The sequence below is a fragment of the Mastomys coucha genome, unplaced genomic scaffold (genome assembly GCF_008632895.1).
Source record: "Mastomys coucha isolate ucsf_1 unplaced genomic scaffold, UCSF_Mcou_1 pScaffold14, whole genome shotgun sequence".
NCBI lineage: Eukaryota > Metazoa > Chordata > Mammalia > Rodentia > Muridae > Mastomys > Mastomys coucha.
In genome coordinates, this window is record NW_022196896.1 from 102,123,837 (window position 1) to 102,133,813 (window position 9,977).

Consider the following 9,977-nt stretch of genomic DNA (forward strand, 5'->3'; position numbering starts at 1 on the left):
AGGTAAAATTTATCACAGAGAGGGTAGGTAGCTAAAGAATACAGAGATGTGGAGCAAGAAGTAACAGAAGGTGTGATTGACATGTGAAGGAGAAAGGGCTTTGCATGTGTGGGAAACTGAAGGCTTCCACTGAGTTATAGCTACCAGCCAAAGGAATTCATTTTAGAAACAGAAGATCCCAGAAGAAAATGACAGCTTGCACATGAATAGATATGTTAAATTTTAGCAGGAAGAAAATAAAGAAGAACCTTCCGAAGAAATGTCACAAGCATCCGGCGGGTTCCTATAAAGCACAAAGTCTTTTTCAAGAGGAATGCAAGGACTTGCCGACTCCCAGCAGTGGCTCCAGGGCACTTCTACATCCAGCCTCTTCTCACAATGCTACCAAGCTTTGATTTGCCTTTTCACCTTCATTTGCCCCATGAGTATATGAGGGAATTTTCTGGAGGTTTCATGATATTTATTTTATAAGTGATTGAACAAAGAAACAGATATGAGATTAAACTATTTTCTTCTCAGCCAGAGACATTAGTTATTTCTAAGAAAAGGTGTAAAACATTACTATTCCTGTGATCTTCCTGTTTGGAAAACTTTATTTTTCATACCATATGTTAATTTTGTTAGACATCATTCATTTAAAAATTAAATGATGATTTAGGGGATTTTTGTTCATCTTGAGTTTCGTTATGGCATTTTAAGTACTCGGGTCATCATACATGCTTCTAAATCATTCCCTCTCCCACTGGCTTCCCCTGTGTCCCCTATTCCTCTCTGGTGAATCCCCTTCCTTTCCCCCAGTAGTCATTTTCTATGTTTTCATGGCACTTTACCTGCCATTCAATTTAGTGTGTTAAAGATTTCTCAACTAAATTTCTAGTGTGGCAAATATTGATGGACACGATCCACTCTACAACCACGTGAGTGCTGGCTTCAGGGTGGGGCAGTGAGGAGTACACAGGAAGAAGTGCTTTGGGCAGTAAGTTGGGGTATTTTACATTATTTCTACATTTATTTAGTGTGGGTATGTGTGGGCATCTGCATGCCACAACATATGTATAGCCATCTGAGGACAACTTATTAGAACCAATTCTCTTCTTCCCAAGTGGGTCCTGGGAATTGAACTCAGGTTGTCAGCCATGGCAGCAGGCACCTTTACAGGCTGAGCCACCCCACAGGCTCTAAGTCAGGGTCTTGAGTGATGAGGTGAGTATTGACTTTATTTTGCAAGCCTGTAGGCACCTTGGAGGTTAGCGTGGCTATGACCAGTCAAATTCATGCTGTGCTCTACAAACCAACTCTGGGAAGAGTGTGAGGGGCAGATTTGAGGAAAGGAGAAACGAAAGATCAGGGATGCCAACTGAGAAGTGTGCAGCTGAGAAAGCAGGACAGCCTAACTGGAGGTGGGGGGTTGGGGGGGGTCCGGGTGACAATGGTTGTACAAGATCATGAGGGAAGTGTTCCTTCAGTCTAGGTATAAACTGCTGAGGTGTAGCTGAGGAGGATGAAACATTTACTCATGAAATCAATGAAGTTGTTTTATGAGTGTCAAACACAGCAAGTGAGATCTTTCTAAATTCGGTCTTGTGACAGGTGCCATCATTAAACACCAGATGCAAGGCTTTAGATTCTGGCCTCAGGGTTCTTATGCGGATTGACTCTTCTTGCCTAAGGTTTCTCATCTGTAGAATGATGCCAACATTTAGTACTTTACACTATAGTGTTAATGGGATGGGAATTCTCTCTAATAAAACACTTGTCAAGATACCTTGCTTAGATCAACTCTTCGTTGATCTTGGTTGTCTGTGGGGTTTGAATTTGTTTGGCCTGGGGAGTGGCACTATTAGGAGGTATAGCCTTGTTGGAGTCCTTGTTGTTTTGTTGGAGGAAGTGTGTCCTGTGGGTATGGGCTTTAAGATCCTCCTAACTACCTAAAAGTCAATCTTTTCCTGTTTGCCTCTAGAACGATATGTAGAGCTCTCAGCTCCTCCTGCATCATGCCTGCCTGGATGCTTCCAGGCTCCCACCTTGATGATAATGGATTGAACCTCTGAACCTGTATGTCGGCCTCAATCAAATGTTGTCCTTATAAGAGTTGCTTTGGTCATGGTGTCTGTTCACAGCAGTAAAACCCTAAGACAGTGTCAAAGGCCTCTTTCCTACACTGGCATTATTAGGAGATAATGGGAACCTTATGAGGTGCAGCCTAGTGGTAGGATTTTGGATTAAAGGTACTTATGAAGAAAACAGCAGTGCCTTTTCTAATTCTTTTTTGTTTTTCATCCTGTCATGAGGTTAGGGTCTACCACATATTCCCTCTATGATGTATCATTACAATCCCAAAGTAACAGGACCACCAGTTGGTTGTGGATCAACATCTCCAAAACTAGGAAACTAAACAAACCCTGTCTCTTCATGAGCTGGGCTATTGTAGGGAATTGTTATGATGACAGAGAGCTGCTGCCAGACCAGAGATTGGGGTTCAGACCTTGATCTTGACTAGACTCTTGCCTGGGTATGAAAGTGAGGAAAGTGGATGGCATTTATTGAGCTGAATCCATTAAACATGGTCAGGTCCTCAGGTGCCCAGACTTCCATTCCCATTTTCATTTCTATGAGAGTAAGTGAAAACTTGGAGAGGTCGGCTTTTGGAAGTATTAGGGACCTTGGTGTGATAAGTTTGTTATTTGTTTACTGTGGTTTCTCCAAGCACAGCACCTAACCAAGGATGTATGTGGAAGGATGTGGGGGCTGGTGATTACCTGTGCATGTAGAGACACAATGGGGACATAGCTAATAAGGCACTGTTTGGGGGCTTAACCAAAATGGCCTCGTGCTTTATTTTCAAATGTGAAATTTGCATTTCATTCCATAATATATCTTGGTTTATTTTGGTATATAAAACATTTTAAATGACTTTCCATTAGGGCTAGCGATGCTTTACTGGGAGGTTCCTTGTTGATTGAATACCACCCCCAGCCCACTCTGCTGTGTAGTCCCAGCGATGCTGGATTTTGAGTAGTGGGAACTTAACCCAATTATACATTATACAGTAGGGAAAAAAATCCAAACCACCTCTGTATATGCTTTGCTTCTTTGCAGAAGAAACAATGAATCATGAAGATTAATCGTGCCTTTTCTTGTGAGTTTAATAAATAATATCAGTTTACAGGAAGGATGAAAAGTTGATATATGTAATTAATGCTGAGTGAAAATGCTGGAGCCAGAGATTTGTACAAAATGCTGTCTTTTTAAATATATGGAAGGGCGGTTTCATTTTAAAATTCATGAAGGCTTGAGTTTAAACTTAGCAGCAGTCTCTGCAAAGGTAATTGAAGAACACCCCCAATCCTCCATTTCCCCACCCCTCAGAAAAGAAGGGATAAAGGACTTCTACAAATAAACTAAGGTTCTTGGGTTGCATTAAGTACCAGGGACAGGAATTTAACTTGGATTTCAATTATAAATAGATTTTTCAAAAATTGGCCTGAATGAGTTCCTTCTGGTACATGTAGAAAGGACACCAGAACCACAGGCAGATCAGGTGGTTGCTGTGTCAATCCCATCTCAACCCTGATGTCCTAGAGGCAGACTAGCTACACTGTAGGCTTCTCTGTAGGACTTAGCATGGAGCGAGAAGAATTATCTATCAGTTATTATTGGAAGACATGTTTAACATGAGTTTTACCAAGTTGTTGAGTCTAAAACCAGTTTCCAGGATACTCAGACGCTAGAAAAACAGGTCAAAGGTCACCATGAAGAGGCAAGAAGGACACAGCATTCTGTACACTAACTAAACTGGTCCTTCAGGACTTCAATGCTGAGTAATAATAGTAATAACAATGATGACAATAATAATAATAACAACAGTAGTAATAATGGTGATAGTATATGTAATGGGTTGACAGGATCTTAGTTAAATATGTCTGAAAATTAAAGAGCCTTAACTACCAGTTGGGATATTTTGAATGTGGTCTGAGCCCTGGGTGACAATGGGAGATTACTGTAAGATTTCTTAGGATAGATAACAGTATTGGAGTTAAATAAAACGCACATCTATTTTTATTTTTTTAAAGATTTAGAAAACATGTTGTGCATGTGTGTACCTATGAATGTAGTGTGGTAGTGAATGGAAAGGGGCATCAAATACCCTGAAACTGATGTTACAGGTACTTTTGTACTACTCAATGTGGTTTGTGGCTTCTGATGAACTTGGGTCCTTTACAAGAGCAGCAGTGTTCTATAACTGCTGAGCCATCTCTCTACCACAACGGCAATATATTCCTATATTTATATACAATGTGTGCGGAACTACTTAAGGGCTAAAATTTCATGACATTAACCATTTACTTTGAACTGATTTGGTAGTGAAGTTAGGTTAAAAAATTAGAAATATGCATACACACACACATGCACACATACACACACACACATACACATATACACACACATGTAGAAGAGAGAGAAAACAAGATCTTGCCAAAATTATAAAACATTAATAATTGTGAATTTGGGTATATATGTATATATGGCTGTTTATGGCAAACTCTTTATTTTTATGTACATTTGGATTTTTTTAACAATAAAAGCTTAAAAGTTAGACAAGAAACAGTGATGTACCTATTAGTTATTTACCCATAGATGCAACAACCATAATTGGCACACCTAATTATGTGTTTTAAGTAATAAGCTACAAAGAGCAACAAAGAGGAATAAAGCTTGTCAAATACAATGCCAGAGGAGACACACCTTGGGTGGGTGGGGTGATGCTTAGAAAGGCAGGGCCAGCAGAGCAGTTTCTGTCAGAGGCCCATCAGGCTCACATGCCTAGCAATCTCTCTCCTCTCAGGCTTCTTCTACTTTACATGCTAACCTCAGTGCCTGGGTGTGTGGCGGTAGGGAGGGCATGGGCAGCCTACCAGTTTTTCGTTTGCTCTTGCATCTCTCAATGAGACAGCCTTCATTGGTAGGTCTTTTGACTTCTTTATCCACTTTTACCCAACTCAAAGCCACAGAACATGAGAGCTGTCCATTGCTTCTTGAATGGCTTATGTATAAGCTCTCCCTATCTTTTACATTGATTTCCTATGTATAACCATTTGATGTGAATTGCAAATAGTCGCATGGCCATACAGTTGATATGCCTTCACACGCTGACAGGATGTGTGGATGTGACTAATTTTGCTTCAGCTAACTCCAAATAATGTTAGTGACCATCATCTGATCAGCTGAAAGACTTAAGTGCAAAAGACTAAATCTCCCTTAAGAAGAAATTATGCCTCAAGAGGCCATCATCAAAATGTTACCTTGGTCCTCTGTAGAATTCAGATTTAAGGTCAAAACAACTTTTACTGGAATTTCCAGACTCTTGGCTTACTTTACAAAATTCAGACTTGTCAAATTCACAATTATGTGACCTGGCTCCATAATGCACAGGCCCCTCCCTTACCTGCCCTAGATATAAACATGCATAACTTGGTTCTGTATTACTGGGGAGCTTTAATGCAAATCCAGGGAAATAAAAACAGTTGCTATCCCTACTATGAGGCACTGAAGACACAGAGTGTGTCTACAATGGACCTGAGGTGTGCCATTGCCTTTCTGAGACTAGAAGGAAGCAAGGCCTCAGGATGGTTAATTCAGAGCTTCAAAAATGAGGGCAGCTGCTTGACAAACATTCACCCAGAGAACTCAACTATGTGAGTGACAGTTTCACCGCATTTCCCCTCTGTGGCAGCATACTGGGTCTGGACGCTGAGCCAGGTGACACTGAAGGACCTCTGAGATCCACACACACGTGTTTAACAAGCATTGTGCCGAAGGGCTTGCTTTGAAGGACATGTAAACCTCTCTTGAGCCAGTCAATCTCCATGCTGGCAGTGTGGTTGGAGACACCTCGGCATCAGCGGAAAGGTCCTTTCCTTTGGTAATGCAAGCCCCGAGAGCATTTCTCTGGAGAGCTGCTCTTTATGATGGATTTTTCTTTATTTACAATGAGCCTGGGACTTACATTTTGCAGCTGGCCCTTGCTCACTGACACAGACTGAAACACAGCTTCTGCAACAATAATTCTGGTGTTATTGGAAACGTAGTAGCCCAGACCTTGACTCTGTTCTCACTAGGTAGAAAATTAAACCAGAAACTATTACATGCTGGGAACTCCCTTTATGGTGGCTTTGGAAACTCCTGGGTGAATGTGGAGTGTGCCCCGCCCCCAAGTCTGTAGGGGAAGATAACACCTTGTAGATGGCTTGGGAAAAGACTTCGGTTTCTCTCTAATGCTTGGACTAGGCTCCTCCTCTTGTCAAGAGCTTATGAGCTCAGTAATTCCCATATCATTCTCAGCCCAGGTGCTAGAGCATGTTAGAAACTGTTCTTCCAGCCTCCCACCCCCCAGGGTCTCCTGGTGTAGGCCAGATTCACATTGAACTAGAAATACTCTTTCCTCGGAGCGGACCGATGTATATCACTACGTCTGATCTCTGTTCTCTACAGAGGCTGCTACCTACAGTAGAGTTGGGGTGCCACTAATAGAACAGCTTTGGAGCAGCAACATCCCAATTTCCCAAAGCTCCCATGGTCTTGAACAAGCTCCTTTTCATTGTGTACCTCGTGTAGATCATTATGGGATGAGAATAAGTAACATTTGCTTCACAGGATTGTTATTTGATGAGGACTCATTAACTTAGAGAGAAAAACACATGTTCCTGTGGATGTGTGCTCCAGGCTTGGGAGACTAAGGAGGGTGCCAGCTATCCTGCTGTATCATCCGGTAGTTTCAGTCTTTTAAGACAAGGTGTCTCAATGAACCTGGAGCTAGCTGGGGGCCAATCCCCACCGATCCTCAGGTCTCTATCGTCTACAGTGCTGGGATTACAGGTGTGTATGACCATGCCTGGCTTATTATGTGGGTGCTGGGGTCTGATCCCACATCCTCATGCTAGCATGGTGCTCTTCCCCGTTGTGCCCCTTTCCAGCCCATGGATGACAAGTTGAACCCACTGAAAATCAAGCAAGCGCTTGGTTGATTGTTTCTCTTTTTCCAGTGCAGGGGTTGGAATCCAGAAGCTTTGTCTAGCACTCAAACCCAGCCCTCTTGTTCCGTGTCTTGGTTTTTAATTCCCAGACTAGGTCTCATTAGCTTACTTAGGCTTGAGGCTCACCGCATAGCTCAGCCAACCTTCAATGTTCAGTCCTCCTGCCTCAGCCTCCTGACTATCTGGGATTGATAGGCCTGAGCCATCAGACCTAGCCACAACTTTTATATTGCTTTATATTGTCACATTTATTTATAAATATGACAGGGTTTTTACACAGGCAGCTACAGTTATGGCTTTGCTTTTAAAGTCAAGGCTAGGAAGCTGGACGGAGCCTTTTCTGTGTTCTCAGTAGACTCTGTAACACTTCATCGGTGACCCCAGAGAAGCAAGACTGTAGCTAGGACTGCTCAGTACAGGGCTCTGGTTTTGGTGTTGGTCACTGTCGCCATTTTACTTTTCTTAAGCCCTCTAGATGGGATTTGAACCAGGACTGTCAAGAGAAGCCTTGCATTCCCTTTTCATTTCAGGTGCTGTCCCTGAAAGCCACAGGGACCCCATCCAATTGCAGGAGAAGCAGGGACCACTGGGTATTTCTCACGCAAATACATGCAATCACTTCAGGCTTTAGGTGCCGGTTTGTTCTGTGTGCTAAGAAGTCAGAAGATGCTGGAGGTAAGGAAGCCAGTGTGCTACCTTGCAGGAGACTCCCGGGTTTTATGTTAAACAAATGAATTTTGATGGGAGAGTCAGTTTCCTCTGATGCTGATCCGCTCTGTGCACTGCCTGCTTCACGCTCAGCTGGTAGAGCTTCTTGAGTCGTCCTGAAAAGCTTTATTTCTAGCCACAAGAAGGTTTAAGGTCAGAAGAAGGACACAGTGCTGAGATTGTAAAAGCTCAAGGGATTTGTTGAGTGATGAGACCTTCTCTAGCATACAGAAAAATAAAAGGCCCTTTTTTTCCTCCTTGTCAAACTTAAAATTTATTGAGACAACAGGAAAACAAACTTAGGGAAAAATTATTCCCCAAACATTATGCTTTCAAGCTTCCTATTTCATTGAGGAAAAAAAAAAATACATTCTCTCTCAGCAAGCAGCGAATGTGACAGGAAGGAGGGGGACACCCTGTGAATTTGGGTGAAGCTTGGCCCAGAATGTAAATGGATTCACAAGATATTGCTTGTGCTCTTGTTGAACCTGCTGTACAATAGAGGTCATGCTTAGGATTTTAGCTCAGGAACAGTATCTACACAATGACCAGTGAGCCTCTCTCTGTAGCTAGATATTACAAATACCCAGTTCAGGGCTCGAAAGGGCACTGCTGGCTGCTTCTCTGTAGTGTGAATGACGAGAGGATCACACCACAGAATCTGTCATATTATATCTTAAGTCAGGCCTTGATTCAGAGCCAGTATTTATGCTCAGTGATGACTGTAGTCTGAGATCTCATCCTGGCTGAGTTTATGTTCCCGAGGAAGCAGCTGATTAGTCTGAAGAGAGATCTGCAGATCATTAGATGGATGCTGGAACATTTCCCTCAGGATAGAGATGTCTAGGATATGGCACTGTGATGGCTGTCTATGCTTGGGATGGCTGTCTATGCCTGGGATGGCTGTCTATGCCTAGACCAAGCATCACTGATGGCAGGTGCCTCACTCAGGGCAACTTGCTTGGACTTGGAAACGATTGATTTTTCTCATCTGTACACAAGGAAAATGAAGACTGTCTTAAATGATAATCAACCAGACAGCCTAGTACTGACAACTGATGAGTCTGTAGTCTCTGGGTAGACAACAGCCAAGGAACCTGCGATGCATGGCTAACCATGTTAGTTGAGCCTTCCCTTCTTCCTTTAAGTTGCTTCCCAGAATCTTTAAGCTCTCAAGAGAACTTCTTCTGCCAACCACAGTGGAAAATCAAACCCTTATTATTTTGGTTTAAATGTGTGTCTTCTGACATCTCGATAGGAGAATGACCCTTGGAAGGTGATTTCTACAAGGAAGGTGGCAGTGTCTGAGCTGAAGTTTGTATTGCCTACTGACCCCGCTTTACAAAGAATACTTCACCCTCTCTCTATGGCATGCAAGACTGCATTGATTTTTTTTTGTTCAAATTAAACTATATTGATAAAATGTTATTGTGTGGGTCACAGCTTTATATTGCTGCTCCTAAGGATTCTCTGTGCTGGTCAGTTTCAAAGCTGGCAGGATCGGGAGAACAAAGGGTTATCCAGTAGGTGTTTTACTCTGACTCAGAGAAGAGGGAGAGCCAGGGAAAATAGCAGAAAAACAGGCTAGAAGGAGTTATAACAGAGAACTAGAGGGACCAAACTATTAGGTGATAAAACAAACAAAACAGCCATAAGAAGCTAGGGAGTAGACACATTCTAATTGCAGTTGATTTTGTTTACAGATGGGGTTTTAAGTTATGAACAGATTCTATAGAACCCCGAAATACTCAAAATTTAAGGGGAGCAGGTTAAAATGTTTTTCTTTCCAAGGTGATTTTGATGTTTAAAGACTCATTAATTAATTTTACATTTCTAACTTAGATATAATTGCATCCTTTGCTGCTTTCTTTTTCCTCTTCCCTCTATCTAGGGTCCTCCCTTCAACTCCTCCTACACCCCCAACTCACAAACCAATAGCTGCTCTTTCTTTGATTATTGTTGTTTACACACACACACACACACACCACACTCTCACACCACACAGATATATAAATGGAACCCATTGGTCCAATCTGTTGTTTGTGTGTATAAAGTTGCAGGGCTGATTACTTTGTATTGGATAACTAATGAGGAGCTCGTCCCTGGGAGAGGCTAATTCTTTCTTTCTCAGAGGTCACCAGTTACCTGAAGTTCTTTTCTAGGAGTGGGACCTCCTGAGATTTTTCTCCTTCTGCTTTTAGCACATCTGTTGATATTGTCATTCAGATTTCTTTT

At 42.2% G+C, this 9,977-nt stretch overlaps 1 long non-coding RNA gene across 1 annotated transcript; it reads right to left on the reverse strand.

Moving 5' to 3' along the window:
• Positions 1 to 7,263: 7,263 nt before the first annotated feature.
• Positions 7,264 to 9,977, reverse strand: LOC116088619. The gene is made up of 2 exons (XR_004117944.1): positions 9,888 to 9,977; positions 7,264 to 7,874 (listed from the first exon to the last, which is right to left on the reverse strand). It is a non-coding gene; the product is annotated as an uncharacterized LOC116088619 (long non-coding RNA).